The 14,067-nt window shown below is 52.9% G+C and overlaps 1 long non-coding RNA gene and 1 pseudogene across 2 annotated transcripts in view; one reads left to right on the top strand and one right to left on the bottom strand.

The window, feature by feature from the left end:
- The window catches only part of LOC308611519 (centrosomal protein of 78 kDa-like), a 739,857-nt pseudogene that overhangs the window by 515,350 nt on the left and 210,440 nt on the right, over positions 1–14,067 (bottom strand). The gene's annotated exons all lie outside the window — the stretch shown is intronic.
- Positions 11,081–12,236, top strand: LOC308611506. Its single transcript, XR_014014935.1, has 3 exons — positions 11,081–11,157; positions 11,328–11,484; positions 11,937–12,236. It is a non-coding gene; the product is annotated as an uncharacterized lncRNA (long non-coding RNA).

Genomic DNA, 14,067 nt, shown 5'->3' with positions numbered 1-14,067 from the left:
CTGTGCTGAGCCCGGCCCGTGATTATGAAGCCCACCCTGGAGGGAGGCTAGCAGTAACATTCCCACTTTTTTTTTTTTTTTGCGGTATGCGGGCCTCTCACTGTTGTGGCCTCTCCCGTTGCGGAGCACAGGCTCCGGACGCGCAGGCCCAGCGGCCATGGCTCACGGGCCCAGCCGCTCCGCAGCATGTGGGATCTTCCCAGACCGGGGCACGAACCCGTGTCCCCTGCATCGGCAGGCGGACTCTCAACCACTGTGCCACCAAGGAAACCCAACATTCCCACTTTACAAGTGAAGGGGGCCGAGTTGTAAAGCGGCGCCATTCCTGCCCGAGTGTTTAAGAGGGTCACAGAGCAGCCGGAGTGAGAGCTGCAGCACGCCGTCTTCACCGGGCCTGCGGTAGCCTGGGCTGCATCACCCGTAAGCACAGGCCAGGAGTTTGGGGTTTCTCCTGCTGCCATGGCAGGAGACCCTCGCGGTTGGGGTGATTCCACCATTCCGGCAAGACTAGATGGGGATCTCTCCCACCTTGGGATACCCTTGAAGAAAAGCTAAGTGTGTTCCACCCTTGAGAACACAGGTCAGGCTAGCCCAGGCCAGGGTGAGGTTCATCCCTACAACTGGCTGCCATTAAATGCTGGGAATGCTCCCAAGAGAGGCTGATCAGGGAACCAGCCTGCTGAGCAGAAGTGGGAGTGATACTTGAAGTGGTCTAGGGAGAGGAGGAGGAATGCGAGCAGCATGTGAGGGGTGTGTCCATGATTTCATCTAGAAAAACGGGCTGTGGGAGCTTAGCTCAGGTGTTAACGAAATACCAAACTCATACACCCACCCCCACCCCCGGCCGGTGATGGACACAGGGTCATCTTCGGGGAACTCTTTAACAGCACAGTGATCATTATGGAATTATTTGTGTTAGAAACAATGTGACTAGCAAAGCAGTTGAACTGTTTCTTTGGCTAGAGCAAAAGTGAGGAGTGATGTTAGGCTGGGGTGATTGGAGGAAAAGCCCTAAGTGGATGCTAGATTGAGCAGAGGGGCAGGAGCAACACAGGCGGAGCTGAGGTGTGAGTACTTCAGCCCTGCCCGCCGCACCCCCCCACCCCACCCCCACGAAGGGGGTTGGAGTCTTGTCTTTGAAATGTCCTTAGATGCTTGTTGCCTGGGAAGGAAGGCGTGGAGACGTGCCAGGTGGGTGACTGGTGTCACTGTGGGCCTTCTTCCTAGACAGGAAATAGGAGCAGCCCCTCGATGGCAGTGAAATGCTTTCCCCCCACGGGTGTGGAAAGAGGACAGACGGACTTGTAGCAATCTGGTTGAGTTCTTTGAAATTGCCCTTGACCCTTGTGTGTGCACCAGGAAGCCTTTCCTTTCCCTTTGCCAGGCTCCTCTTGCCTTGGTCTCCCCAGCTTCCCAGCCTCCCACCATTCTTTCCCTACCCTTTTTCTTCACCCTCGCCCCTGCTGACCCAAGTGAACATTGGTGCTATGTCTGTGTAGATGGCAGTTGGGGGCTATTTGGTCTCTTGATGACATCAGCCTTTTTTGTTGACTAGCAGCTGTTTCCATAGTCATTTGTAGCTATGCCCTGATTGGTTGGATCTTACTGTGAGGTCACTCACCCCCCGTTGTAGCTCTGCCCTGATTGGTTGGATCTTACTGTGAGGTCACTCACCCCCCCTTTAAAAGTAAGCCACCTTGGAGAGTTAAGCAGTTAGGGAGTGATCTCACATGCCTATAGACGGATGGTGTAGATGCCTCACCTTGACCCTTGAAGGATGGATTGTGAGTGGGCTACGCGCCTCATTTTCTGCTTTCTTTGCTGGTTGTGTTCAGCTGTCCTTCCTTTGGGACGTCTTTCTGAGGGTTTTGTGCTTCCGGCGTGTGAGGCCCCTGGTCTCCAAAGGGGGGTGGTCTGTTGGTAGCAGATTGCCTTGGGCGTGGGGGTCCTGCCTGCTCCTGGTGACCTTTGTTCCCTCCTTTCCGGGTTGTCTCCCCTCCCCTAGGGGAGTGTTATGATGGAAGCAAACCTGACCGCTTTGAAGCCCCAGAAGACAGTGATCTTCCTGAGGACATGGACACGGAGCCCCCCAGAGAGTCCCCCGCCGACCAGGCGGCCCCGGACGCGTCACGCAGCCCCACCCTCCGGCTGAACAGAAAGCGCAAGGTGTCTGGCAATAGGAACCACACTGAGACCACTGTGCTCCCGGAGGACTCTCTGCTGAAAGCCAAGCGGAGACGGGTCTCCAAAGGTGAGCTCGGTTTGGCTTCGGGCCCGCAGGGCACCCTACGGAAGTCCTGGAGCGGAGCAGTGGAAAGTTCCAGTCCCACCCTGGATCCCTGGGGGGAGCCACTCACACCTCCCCACCCCCCACCCCCATCCCACCCCCCACCCCCCCAAAGCCAGGTGGCGGGGCTGGAGCCCAAAGGTGGCCAAAGGCAAATAGACCCCCTCCCGAGACTTGGTGACAAGTTCCAGCCAACACAGTGACCACACCCCTCCCCTCCCCCACCCCTGTTAGTGATGTGTAAGACAGTTTGTTCCCCGCACCACCACCCCCGCCCCGGGGGGCTTCTTCATTAATTTGTAGTTATTTCTCCATTAGCTGACTGGCCTGAGAGGGAAATGACAAACAGTTCCTCTAACCACTTAGAAGAGCCACATTATAGTGAGCTGACCAACCTGAGGTGTGCATTGAATTAACAGGGCTCCATCCCAGAAAGCAGCGCCGCTTGCTGCACCTTAGAGAACGGCGGGAGCAGAGAGCAAACCTGGCCGGCAGGGCAGGAAGGAAGTGATCCAGGCGGTTCAGCCTGCGGTCACCCCCCAGGGCAATAGCATCTCCGAAGAGAAACCTGGCAGGAAAAGGGCAGAGGCCAAAAGCAACAGCAGCTGGTTGGAGGAGTCCCTTAAATGCAGTGACAATGAACAAGGATACGCACGGGGCGGGGGGCGCTCCTGGAGGGTGGATCACCCGCCCTCTGTGGGAAACGGCCCTGGAGGGGACCTGAGCGCCATCCAAGTTGACAAGAGTAGCGTGTGGCGAGCGGGGAGTTTTCTTCCTGAGGTCCTTTCAGCCTGCACACTTCCTTATGGAATGGACAGTGAGGCGGGAGCTCGACTTCCTGGGCTGCTCCTCATCACCCAGCCCGCGGCTGGGCAGGAAGGGAAGTCTTGGGTGACCCCGGGCGCTTGTCAGTGCCCTCATTCCAGCCTCAGGCTGTCCCCAGTCGCCCTGTCCCGAGCACCCAGGCCCCCCACGGGTGGGGACGGGAGCGCACGAAGGGCTGGCTTCTGCCCTCTCTTGCGGCCCTTTGAAGCGACTTGCCATTTGGCGTTTCGTGGGTTAGCCTATTTGCCGGTTGAATGTGGGATGATTAACATATTAGCGCTTTGAAAACATAATTGGTATATCTTTAAAAACTGAAGCTGCTCCAACGATCAGTGCTAACAATGGGCTTTTCTTTCCTCACCGGCTACAACTGTGTAACGCCCGCTGCTTCTCCCCCTGACAGATGTGCTGTGCATGGACGAAGAAATGGATTGGCAGCCTTCGCCCCTGCCGCAGAAATACACCGACAACAGCGAGAAACCATCCGGGAAGCGACCGTGCAAAACCAAGCATTTGATCCCTCAGGAGCCCAGGCGGGGCTTGCCGCTGCCAGGGGACTCCTAGGTGGACAATGCGGATGGCAAGGTACCTCTTGCCCCTGGCTCTCCCCCGCCCCCCGGGCCCATGCAGGCACATCCCGCCTGCCTGCTTCTCTGCTTCTGGGGACAAAGCTTTCCTTTTCCTGAACCCCTCCCCCCAAAACGTCCCTGCCCCTTCCTAGGGGACGTGTCTCCTGGGTGGTGGTGAAGTTTCCAGCTAGTAAAAATGCAACCCCTTCCTCGCGCCCCGCCTCCCCCAGACTGAGAGGAGGAAAAGTGCTTTCCTCCACTCAGGTTTGTAACTCAGGGAGGAGGCGAACCAGGCGGGTGGAGGAAGGACAGCCTGAAATGTGTGCGCTGCCTGGTTTCGTGATAGGTGACCGTCCGGAGATTTTGAAAGCGGCCTGAGCCCAGTTCCGGCTATGATCTTTCGCCGGCCAAGCAGGACCAGAAGGCCTTGGACTGTTTGCAGCAATTGTTACCAGCTTCCCAGGCCTCGCAGCTGACATGGTCAAGCTCCCCTCCAGAGACCACCCAGTCCCGCCCGATGCCACCGGAAGCGCGGAGACTTATTGTCAATAAGAACGCGGGCGAGACCCTCCTACAGCAGGCCTCCCAGCTTGGCTACGAGGTGAGCATCCTTGTGGGTGCCCCGGATCAGGATCCACCGGCTGCTGCTCCTTGGGTGGGGGACACACTGGCTGGGGATGGGGGGCGTGTCTCAGAGCCCAGCCCCCTCCACGTGGCGGGCTGGGCTGGGTGTTCCAGCAGGGTGTTTGCGTTGGCTCCCGCTCACACTGCGGGCTCTTTGGTGGCTTGTTCAGTCGTGGTGTGAAAAGAAAGGCAGGCCTCTCTGATGTTCCGTTCCCGTTCAGGCAGGCAGGCTACTTCGGCCAGTCTGGCTCACTTATCTCTGATATAAAATCTGACCTAACCCAGGGCTTGGCGACCAGGGGAATTTTAATGAGCCCTTTTGGATTCTGAATAGCAAGAAGGAGAGTAGGAGAGTAGTTATTAGCTCTACTAACTTGTGCTGTTTGGGGCAGAGTGATGCCCCTGTGGGGTAGCGGGTGGGAAGTGTCTGTGCAGAGTAGGGGTGGGAGTGGGGCAGACCTGAGCAGTCTCTTTCTGAGAGGGCACGGGAGCCGAGGGCTGTTGGGCGGGGAGCAGGGGTTGAGCCTTGCACAAAACTCCCTGTCCACACTGCTGTATCCCAACCCAGCACGGCTGATGACAGTGATGGCCTCTATTGCTAGAGCAACATAGAAAGATAGCTGATATCTGCCTAAGCCCGTGTGATCTGTAGTAACTCCTTTCACCCTTTTAACATGTTCACTTGGGAGTAACGCGTACTAGCCCACTCTCGGATGAGGAAACTGAGCCTCAGAGGGGTTAGCTGATACCCGTACAGGTAGCAATCCAGCAGTGCTCCACAGCCCACCACGCTCCTCAGCAAGACTGGCTCACACTGGAATTGCCCTTTTTACAGTTCAAAACCTCTGTGAGACAGATGACTCTCCATGCCCTGTGCAGTTCCCCCACCATACTTGTCAGTAGCAATTGTGATGTAATAGCCCACAGGGCAAAGGCATTTTTCTGTGCTGGCATCAGCCCTCTGGGAGTTGAATGGTGACAGTAAAACGCGGTGCAGCAGGCTGAGCGTGGAGGTGTGGATGAGCACTGGGGTGGCAGGACCCAGGCTGGCCCGGAGCCCTGGCGCCCACACCCTCAGCCAGCTCTGTGCCCCTGTCCCCCGTCTCCCGTCGTGTCCCCCCACCCCGGTCCATAGTGCCGTGAGCCCTTGGAAGTGTGCCTGCCTTGGCCTTAAGGCATGACTGTGGGTGGGAAGTTGGAAGCACTAGGGCTATGCTTAGTTTGGGGTGTTTTGTTGTTGTTGTTGTGGGTTGAATGTGCTGTTGTTTATATCTACACGTCTCTTGGAGACCTCTCCATTAGCTAGAGAGCACTTTGTGGTAGTTAGCGCAGTTACTTGCAGGTGAAGTCCAAGGAGCACCCAGTTGGTTTCCCAAGAGCTGAGAGCGGGCGCCTAGGAGGACAGAGCAGATGTTGCACATAGTGTTGAGCTAGACCCCCCCGTGGTTGAGAAGATAGTCTCCTTGCTTCCAGCAAACGCTGGAGGTGGGGGGGAGACCCCTAACCCCAACTTTTGGGTTAGGGTTGAGAAAGTAGACTCCCGCTTCCAGCAAATGCTGGAGATGGGGGGGCGGGGTGCTGCTGCACCCGCCGTGGAGGGCGGGGCTCCGAGCCCCACCTGTGAACTTGGCATCATTTCCAGCAGCCTCCCTTTGGGACCAGAGAGGTCAAAAGACCCTCGTTGGTCCTCTAAGACAGTTTCCATTTTGGTTTGGTGGCTCTGAGGCCTGGACCAAGGGGCACTTGATCCATCCTTTTTTAGGCTACCTGGCCTTTGATTGCACAGGAAGCCTTGGGAATGTTTACGGTCGGATTTGTTTTTTTCTTCAAATGTAAATTTCAATATGTAGATTCCACACATCACCAGTGTTGATGCTGAACATTGTGACAAGTAGATGAACGCTTTCAACTTTGAATCCAACTTTCTGGGATTTCTCTGGGCAGAATTTTAAATGTTGGGATGATGGCCCAGTTGGGAGATGTGGCAGCTTCAACCTTTTCAAATTGAAGGACAGTTTGCTTAAGCAGATAAGGGTGTGGTTTGGGAGGGTTTTCCTGAAGTTTTGTCTTCAGCATTCTTGGTTATTTTCTTCTGCTTAGCCAAAGATACCATGTGCAGTATAAAGGCTGTCTGAGCTTTATGTCATGATAATGTGGTTCTGGAAGTTTAGAAACACACTCTGGCTTCAGATCCGCGTTAAATAGATCACTTGTGTGGCCAAAGACCTCAAACCTTTCCCTCCTGGGAAAAAGGCTTCTATTTCTTAGGCTAAAACGCTAGTGTGCAACCACATGCTTGTGCCTTTAGCGGTGATGGTTAAATTTTCTATGAATTGAATAAGTCATGTTTTTTAAAAAGTTAATGAGGCATTTAATTAACTCACAACGTCGGGCTTATGGCCTTTATGGTTACATTTTGCGGGTAGTGGCATTCGGCTTATAGCCGCTGAACAGAGAGCTGTCCGACAAAAGCAGTTTGACTTTGCTCTGGAATGGCTGGGCTGCCCTTCAGACACTCCCGTTTATTTCTAGCGGAGAAAATAAACCAAGGAATGTGTTGCGTCGACAGACTCGCCCCGCCTCTTCACCTTTCAGTTAGAGAAAGTGCTGGTGGCGACGGTTGCCATCCATTTAGAGGCCATCACCCTCTTAGCTAGGAGAGTGTAGTTAGCCCACTTGACCCCCAACAGAGAAGGCCTGTGGGGTGCTCGTCACAGCTGGATTGCATCCCTCTAACTGGGGCCCTCTTGGGCCTTTTGAATCTTCCCAGCTGACCAGGTACCAAAGACCTGAGTTTTAGGTCTAGTACTTCATGTTAATTGAACTTGGGGTTTAATATCTCTGGGCCTCAGTTTCCAAGTGTTGAATGAGGATAGTACTACCTTCCTTTCCTGGTAGCTCCTGGGTTCCTGTGGGTGACAGAAGACGTCCTCATCTGGGGAATGAGAAGCACTGTGTAAACAGTGGGATCAACGTGGTTGAGTTAGGACAGCCCGTGGCAAAAAGTCTGACCTGGCCGTGGGGCTACTGCTGCCTTTGCTGCCATCTTCCAGGAGAAGAGAGTTGACTTACCCACCAGCTTGGACGGCCTTTCATTTCTAGGTACCCTTGAATCTGCCCTAGTAGTGATGAAGGTTTCCAGGTGAAGGCCATGATTGTCACAGCAAATAAACCCTGGGTTGAGTAAATTGATGTGTGCACAGCAGTTGGTGGCGTTCAGACCTGATCCCAGAGCCACGTGACAGGGCCTCTCCGTGGCTGGCGCACACAACTCATTAGCTTGCAGCCGTCCACTCAAGTCTGGCTAGTGAGGGCCTGCTAAAAGAGCAGCAGCTTCATGCGGTATCCTGGATACCAGGGCTCGGGGCAGGTGGCCTGGGAGCCCAGAGGATTGTGGGCTTTCTGGCAGGTTGGGATGTAAACGGAGAAATGCATTCGTGGGCGTGCCTTTTCTCTTCCTCCTCTTGTTTTGGAAGGGAGCTGCTGCAGTGACCTGAAGTAACAGGGCACCAATGGCCAGGTTTACCAGCATGCCCCATTAGGTTCACGTGGTAAGCAAATGGAACATTCTAGTTCGCTCCCAAGTGAGTGGTCACCTTTGATTGGCGTGTCCTCCAAAGGGCATAAAAGGTTTTACAGAACCCATCTCGCACTTATGGGCGGCTAGAATGACCCCCGTTTTAGGTTTAACAGATGAGTTACCTGAGAGATGTCACAAGGAGGCCTGTTCTGACCCCATCCCATCCCCCCTTACCCAGCAGACCATGTGTTGGGCCACATGCACGTTCTGCCTACTCCCAGCTCTCAGAACCTGACGGCTCTCTGCTGGGCACGACTTACCCAGTATAAACAGTATAATGTGTTTTCTGGTGGCAAATGCTTTCGATGTGTCTGAAAATTTTCTTAAGGTAATAAAACATTGAATAAGTTCCTGCTCTGCTTACTGGGAGTGGTTCATATTAATATTTTAACAAGCCAAAGAAATAAGGTTAATAACAGTGATTCTAATGCACAGTGTTGACACAGAACATCTCCGGGGGTGGGGGTGAATGTTTTATTTGATTCTTGAAATGTGGAGGTTGCAGCCTGTGGTGTATCAGGTTCCTGTCATTAACTTGAGTAAATATGAGAATATTAGACTGATTCTGCCCCGAGAGGGTGGAGTGAGGCAAAATAGAGGGTGGGGTTATTGGAGGCATTTTGTGTCATTCCTCGAGGATGGAGGGAGAGAGCTTCTCTTTAACTCTACTTAACGTACAGACAAGAGCATCTGAGGCCCAGGTTCTGATTTGGGGTCTTAACAGGGGGCGCGAGGATGTAGCTGACCTGTGTGTCCCTGCTTCTCTAAGCTGGGGAATGTTCTCCGGCTGATTTAAGCTCTCTTTAAGTGTTGGTCATCCATACTTTTATCTAAACTTGTGTTATCGTCCACTGCCACTGACTGAACAGACCCATCAAGTGAGAATGGTCTGTGCTTGGCAATGTGTCATCTAAGATGTTAGCAGCTGTGACACTTCTGTACTGGTCACGTCGGCCCCTGGGCTGAGGGCTTTCATCGCTATCCGAATGCGTCCTCTCAGCAGCCCTGTGGAAGCTTGGAGAAGTTCAAGGGTAACTTGCCCATGGCCAGGCCACTGGTGCAGCAGAGCCTTAGACAACACTGTCTGCATCTCCAAGCCCTTCTCACACACTCTCACCCCCGACCAGGATGCCTGCCGCCTGCCCGCGCTATGGTGGGCTTTTGGCCCCAAGGATGTATGCCTTTGAAAGTGGGCACCGCCAAGCTATGGGGAGGTCACCCTTACAAGGTTCACTGTATGGTTGACTGATGGTATCTCCTCTCCTCTCCTCTCCTCTCCTCTCCCCGTAGGAAGTGGTCTTGTACTGCCTGGAGAACAAGATTTGTGATGTGAACCACCGCGACAACGCGGGTTACTGTGCCCTGCACGAGGCTTGTGCAAGAGGTTGGCTCAACATCGTACGACACCTCCTTGAATATGGCGCCGATGTCAACTGCAGTGCCCAGGATGGAACCGGGTCAGTGGCGGTCTTGCTCTTGGCCTGGCCCTGCTGGGGCATAGGCAGTGGTTCTCAGGGTGTGCGGGGAACCCCAGAAGGAAAGATGGAGAGTGAGTGCCATGTAAGCACACTGGTGGTGGAGTCCTCTAGAATGGAATCGGACAGATCTTTCTGGCAAATTTACATAGAAGTTTAAAACTCTGTGACACTCTTATGGACAGAGGTCCCTGAAAATGTTCAGCCTGCATGAATAATCAGGGGTGTTCTCTTTGAAGACCCTGGACTCTTCACCAGCGTCTGTTGAATCTCACTCTTGAACATATATGTGAGTTGAAAGTTGCAGGAGTACAGACAGGTCCAGTGGCAACTGGCTTGATAGGACCTGCTGTGTCCACCCACATCCCCGGGCCTGGCCCCCACTCTGTCCTTGACCTCGGTTTATTGGCCAGAGGCCCAGGTCTGAGTCAGCCCAAGCATCTTCCTGGTTGTACCTGGGATGCCACCACGAGGCAGGGCACTGGGGCTTTCCTGACGGTCATAACATTAGCAAAACTGTAAGGTATTTGGTGGTTCGTGGTTTCCAAATCGCATCCTTTCTGGATGGGACTGCGGACAGTGTTCCTGACCCCAGCGGACACGGGCAGGAGGACTCTGTATCCTCCTGAGAACTCGCCCTGCCTGTCGACTGCTTCTGGGCGAGAGGGTTGATCACTCATCTCCAAGTTGGTTTCAGGAGAGGTTCCACTTTGCCCCCAGTTTCTTTGACAAACTGCACTTTTTGGGTTTTGTTTGTAATGGTATAACAATGGCTTGTCGTATCTGCTTCCGTGATGCTGGGATTCTTCCCCCCACCCCTCCGTACGTTACCTTCTTACAGTCTGTCACTATTTAAGTTCATTGGAAACGTTTTCATCTAGGCCTGAGTTCCTCCTTGGGCCATGCATTAAGAGAGATTTGCATTGAAGAATTAGGCCTGAGATGGTCCCTTCACCTGTCCCGTAAAGGGTTATGTGTTGAAATAACAGAGTAATTTGTCGCAGCGACCGTACACTCACCTCCTCGGTGAAATAGCGCGCCTACGAGGCTTGGCCGCACACGCTCGATTTTGCCCCGTGTCCTTAGAAGCAAGCGTCGCGTGCACGGGTGTAATCCCCCACACCTCTCCTAGGCCTCTCCACGATGCTGTCAAGAATGATCATCTCGAAATTGTCCGCTTGCTCCTCTCCTACGGTGCTGTTCCTACCCTGGCTACATACTCAGGTAGAACCATCAAGAAAGTGAACCACAGCGAACTTCTGGAGAAGTTCTTAACAGGTACGGCAGAGGTCAAGACACGGTCTTGTTCAAGCATCTAGACGGTGACTTCACAGCCTTTCACCTGGGTTCCCCCTACCCCCACCCCCCCCGTTTACTCTAAGTGACCCTTTACTGGGAAAAGCGGCCCAACGTTAGTCTGTCAAAGAAGAGATACATACTTTGAGTTTTGCGAGGTGGGGGGCTGGAAAACTCTTAGCTAGCCAGGCTAGCTTTTGTTTGGCAGGCTGGGGCGGTGAGGCGGGCAGTCCCTCAGGAAGGCGGGTGGACGCGTGGGGAGGTTTCAGTCAGATACCTGGAGGCGTGTGCAGTGGGACTTGTCAGGAGGTGACACCAGCCCCAGCGTGAGATGTTCCCGAACTCCAGCAGCATTTACCTCTTACCAGCAGGCGTTATCTTGTTTCTCTCTCTCTCTCTCTCTCTCTCCCCCTCTCTCTCCACACTGTTGAAATAACCTGCAGGCTCCTGACGACGGTAACCCCGGTTGCTCTTCGGAGTTCTCTGGCAGCTGTGTGTGTGGTGAGCAGCCTTGTTCGTTTCAGTTGGGCTTGTGGGGGTGGGGGTGGGGGTGGGGGTGGTGCTGTGAGCAGGGCTTGCTTGGGAAAGAATTTTTCCAAGGTCCTTTTTGGAGAACAGCTGGAATCTTGCTCCAGCTTACTGACCTCTCTCTTGTTTGCCCCCCCGGTTAGAACCAGATGATGAAAGTGGTTACGATGTTTTAGCAAATCCCCCACGACCGGAGGACCAGGATGACAGCAACGAGGCCTATGGTGACCTATTGGAATCTGAATTTTCCGAAGACCCCGTTTTGCCGTGTTATAACGTCCAGGTGTCCGTCGCTCAGGGGTGAGCGTGGCCAGCGTGTGGTCGAGAGCCAGCCCAGCTGCTCTGTGGGGTGGCAGGAGTTAGAAATCCCCTTCAGCAGATGAGGGTGGATGGGTTGGGGGGTGAGTGAATTCCTCACCAAGTGTCCACCGACCTCACATAATGCAGTGGAACTTTTCCAGAAAAGTTTGGGGGATGGGAGGGCTCCCCAGCCAACTGCCCTCATTGGAACACACCCCTAGAGCCCAAAGGACACGGGAGTCAGCGACTGCAATTGCACAGTTTCAGTCACTAAACTCTTGGGGAAGGGATCCTCCCCAAACGGCTACCATAGGGGCCTTCCAAGGCGCGTGAGGTCCACGGGACAATACTGATGTGTACCCTCTTCTCGTATAAGATTAGAGAAAGCCGTATGTGGCACCTGGGATCTTATGTGTCTTCAGATTTGCTTAGATCGAGTCTTGTCCCCACAGTCGGGCCACTGTGCCCCATGACCAACCCTTCGGAGTGAACACATCAGGAAACCTTGCTCTGCTGTGTGTTGACCCCGGTGCTTAAGGAGTAGCATCCTCCTTGGACTCTGAGGCTGGGACCGTGTCTGCCTTTGTGGTGACATTGTATTCGGGATAGAGATGATAAAGCGTGGCAGGGTATCAGGAAGGATTGTACCACCTCCCTTCTCGAAAAAGCCTCACTCCCGGCAGCATTGAGGGGCGGGTTGGAGGTGTGGGAAAGGCAAGGAAAGCCAGGTGACCTCGAGTGTTTCTCATGCTCTCTCCGTGAGGGCCGGAGGAGAGGAGAAGTCAAAGAGGTGTTTGCCATCTCCCTTGGGTTGGCATACAGACTGGTTTTCCCCAGTGACTAGAACGGGGTGCACTTACTTGGAGAGGGGTGACCTGAGTTGTGGCCAGAGCCAAGGCAGCACTGGGGTGGCCTGCAACGAGGCTGGTTCAGGGGCGCTGCTCCTGCTTTTGTCTAAGTTGGCTGATCTGCCCTAGGTGGTCTCTTAACACATGCACATGAGTCCAGAGTTCCCCCGCTAGAAGTAGATCTTCCGGGCTTCCCTGGTGGCACAGTGGTTAAGAATCCGCCTGCCATTTCAGGGGACACAGGTTCGAGCCCTGGTCCGGGAAGATCCCACATGCCACGGAGCAACTAAGCCCGTGCGCCACAGCTAATGAGCCTGCACTCTAGAGCCCGCGAGCCACAACTAGAGAAAGCCCGTGCACAGCAACAGGCCCAATGCAGCCAAAAATAAATAAATAAATTAAATTAAAAAAAAAAAAAAAGTAGTAGATCTTCTAAGGACAGTGAGAAGTGGGGTGGGGGTGGGGTAATCAAAGTGGAAGTAGCAGGCCCTTTCACCGCCAGGAGACGGGTAGTTTATAGTTGGGAGCGCCTCTAATTTTGCCGGAAACTCAAACCACTGTCCTTTCTCTGGTGTAGGCCTCGTAACTGGCTGTTGCTCTCAGACCTGCTCAAGAAACTGCAAATGTCCTCCTGCATATTCCGCTGCAATTTTCCAAATGTGGAAATTGTCACCATCGCGGAGGCCGAGTTCTACCGGCAAGTGTCAGCAAGTCTCTTATTCTCTTGCCCCAAAGACCTGGAGTCCTTTAATCCGGAAAGTAAGGAGCTCTTAGATGTGGTGGAGTTCACGAACGAGCTTCAGACTCTGCTGGGCTCATCCGTGGAGTGCATCCTCCCCAGAGACCTGGACTCAGACGACGCCTGGTGAGCTCGCCGGGGCCCGCCGTGTACAGTGTGTCATGGTGTTAATCCTTGTGCATATGTGTCCTAATACGACTATTTCTGTAAAGAAAGGACACGATGAGACACGACTCCAGTCGGAAGGACTTTGAAACATGTTTTTTTCTTTTTAAAATTTTAAGTCAGTTTTTATGAAGTTGTTAATAAAGTTTCTTTACTTTTCAATGTACACATGCTTCGGAATATGTTTGTTTTTACTCGGAACAATTGTTTCTTTTCTTTTTTAAGGAGAAAAAAAAAAAGGCAAAGGAGCTCCACACTTTGACTTAATTTCATACAAAGCTCCGACGACAGAGGCCATAACTGTTGAGAGTTGCTTTGGGGGCAAATTAAACCAGTAAAATTTTAAACTCTTCCTCCATATTAAAGGGATTGAATAAATTGGCCACTTTGGTGCACCTGTGTCCTGCGAATTGTCCAGTTGGAGATGGAGGTTTAGGAAGTGAGTTTCAGTCTTGTTTAAGTCTCTTCCCATCAGACTGGTCTCGTGATTTCCTACACACCATGTTACTTCCTGTCTACCTTTCCTTGGTGTTGTTCATGCCTGGATTATCTCCTGTACCTGCTCAAACCTTGGTCCATTCTCATTTGTACCATGGAAGTTTGTCATGCCGGATACTGTCAGAACTAATTTTACTTAAGTTTGTGTTAAGGTGCAAAGCACACGTTTTGTATATTTTCTGTTTTTTGTGTTTGTCTATATTTTATGGTTTCGCTTCAAGAAATATTATGGGAAGGGAAATAGCAAGATGTAAAGAGCAAAAAAGTCATCATTCTCTTTCAATTGTTAGAATATCTATCTGCAATCATAATTATGATGCACTGTGGTATGTG

This window comes from Mesoplodon bidens (genome assembly GCF_964165515.1).
Source record: "Mesoplodon bidens genome assembly, contig: HAP1_SCAFFOLD_120, whole genome shotgun sequence".
Lineage (NCBI taxonomy): Eukaryota > Metazoa > Chordata > Mammalia > Artiodactyla > Ziphiidae > Mesoplodon > Mesoplodon bidens.
This window is presented reverse-complemented; position numbering and strand designations above follow the sequence as displayed.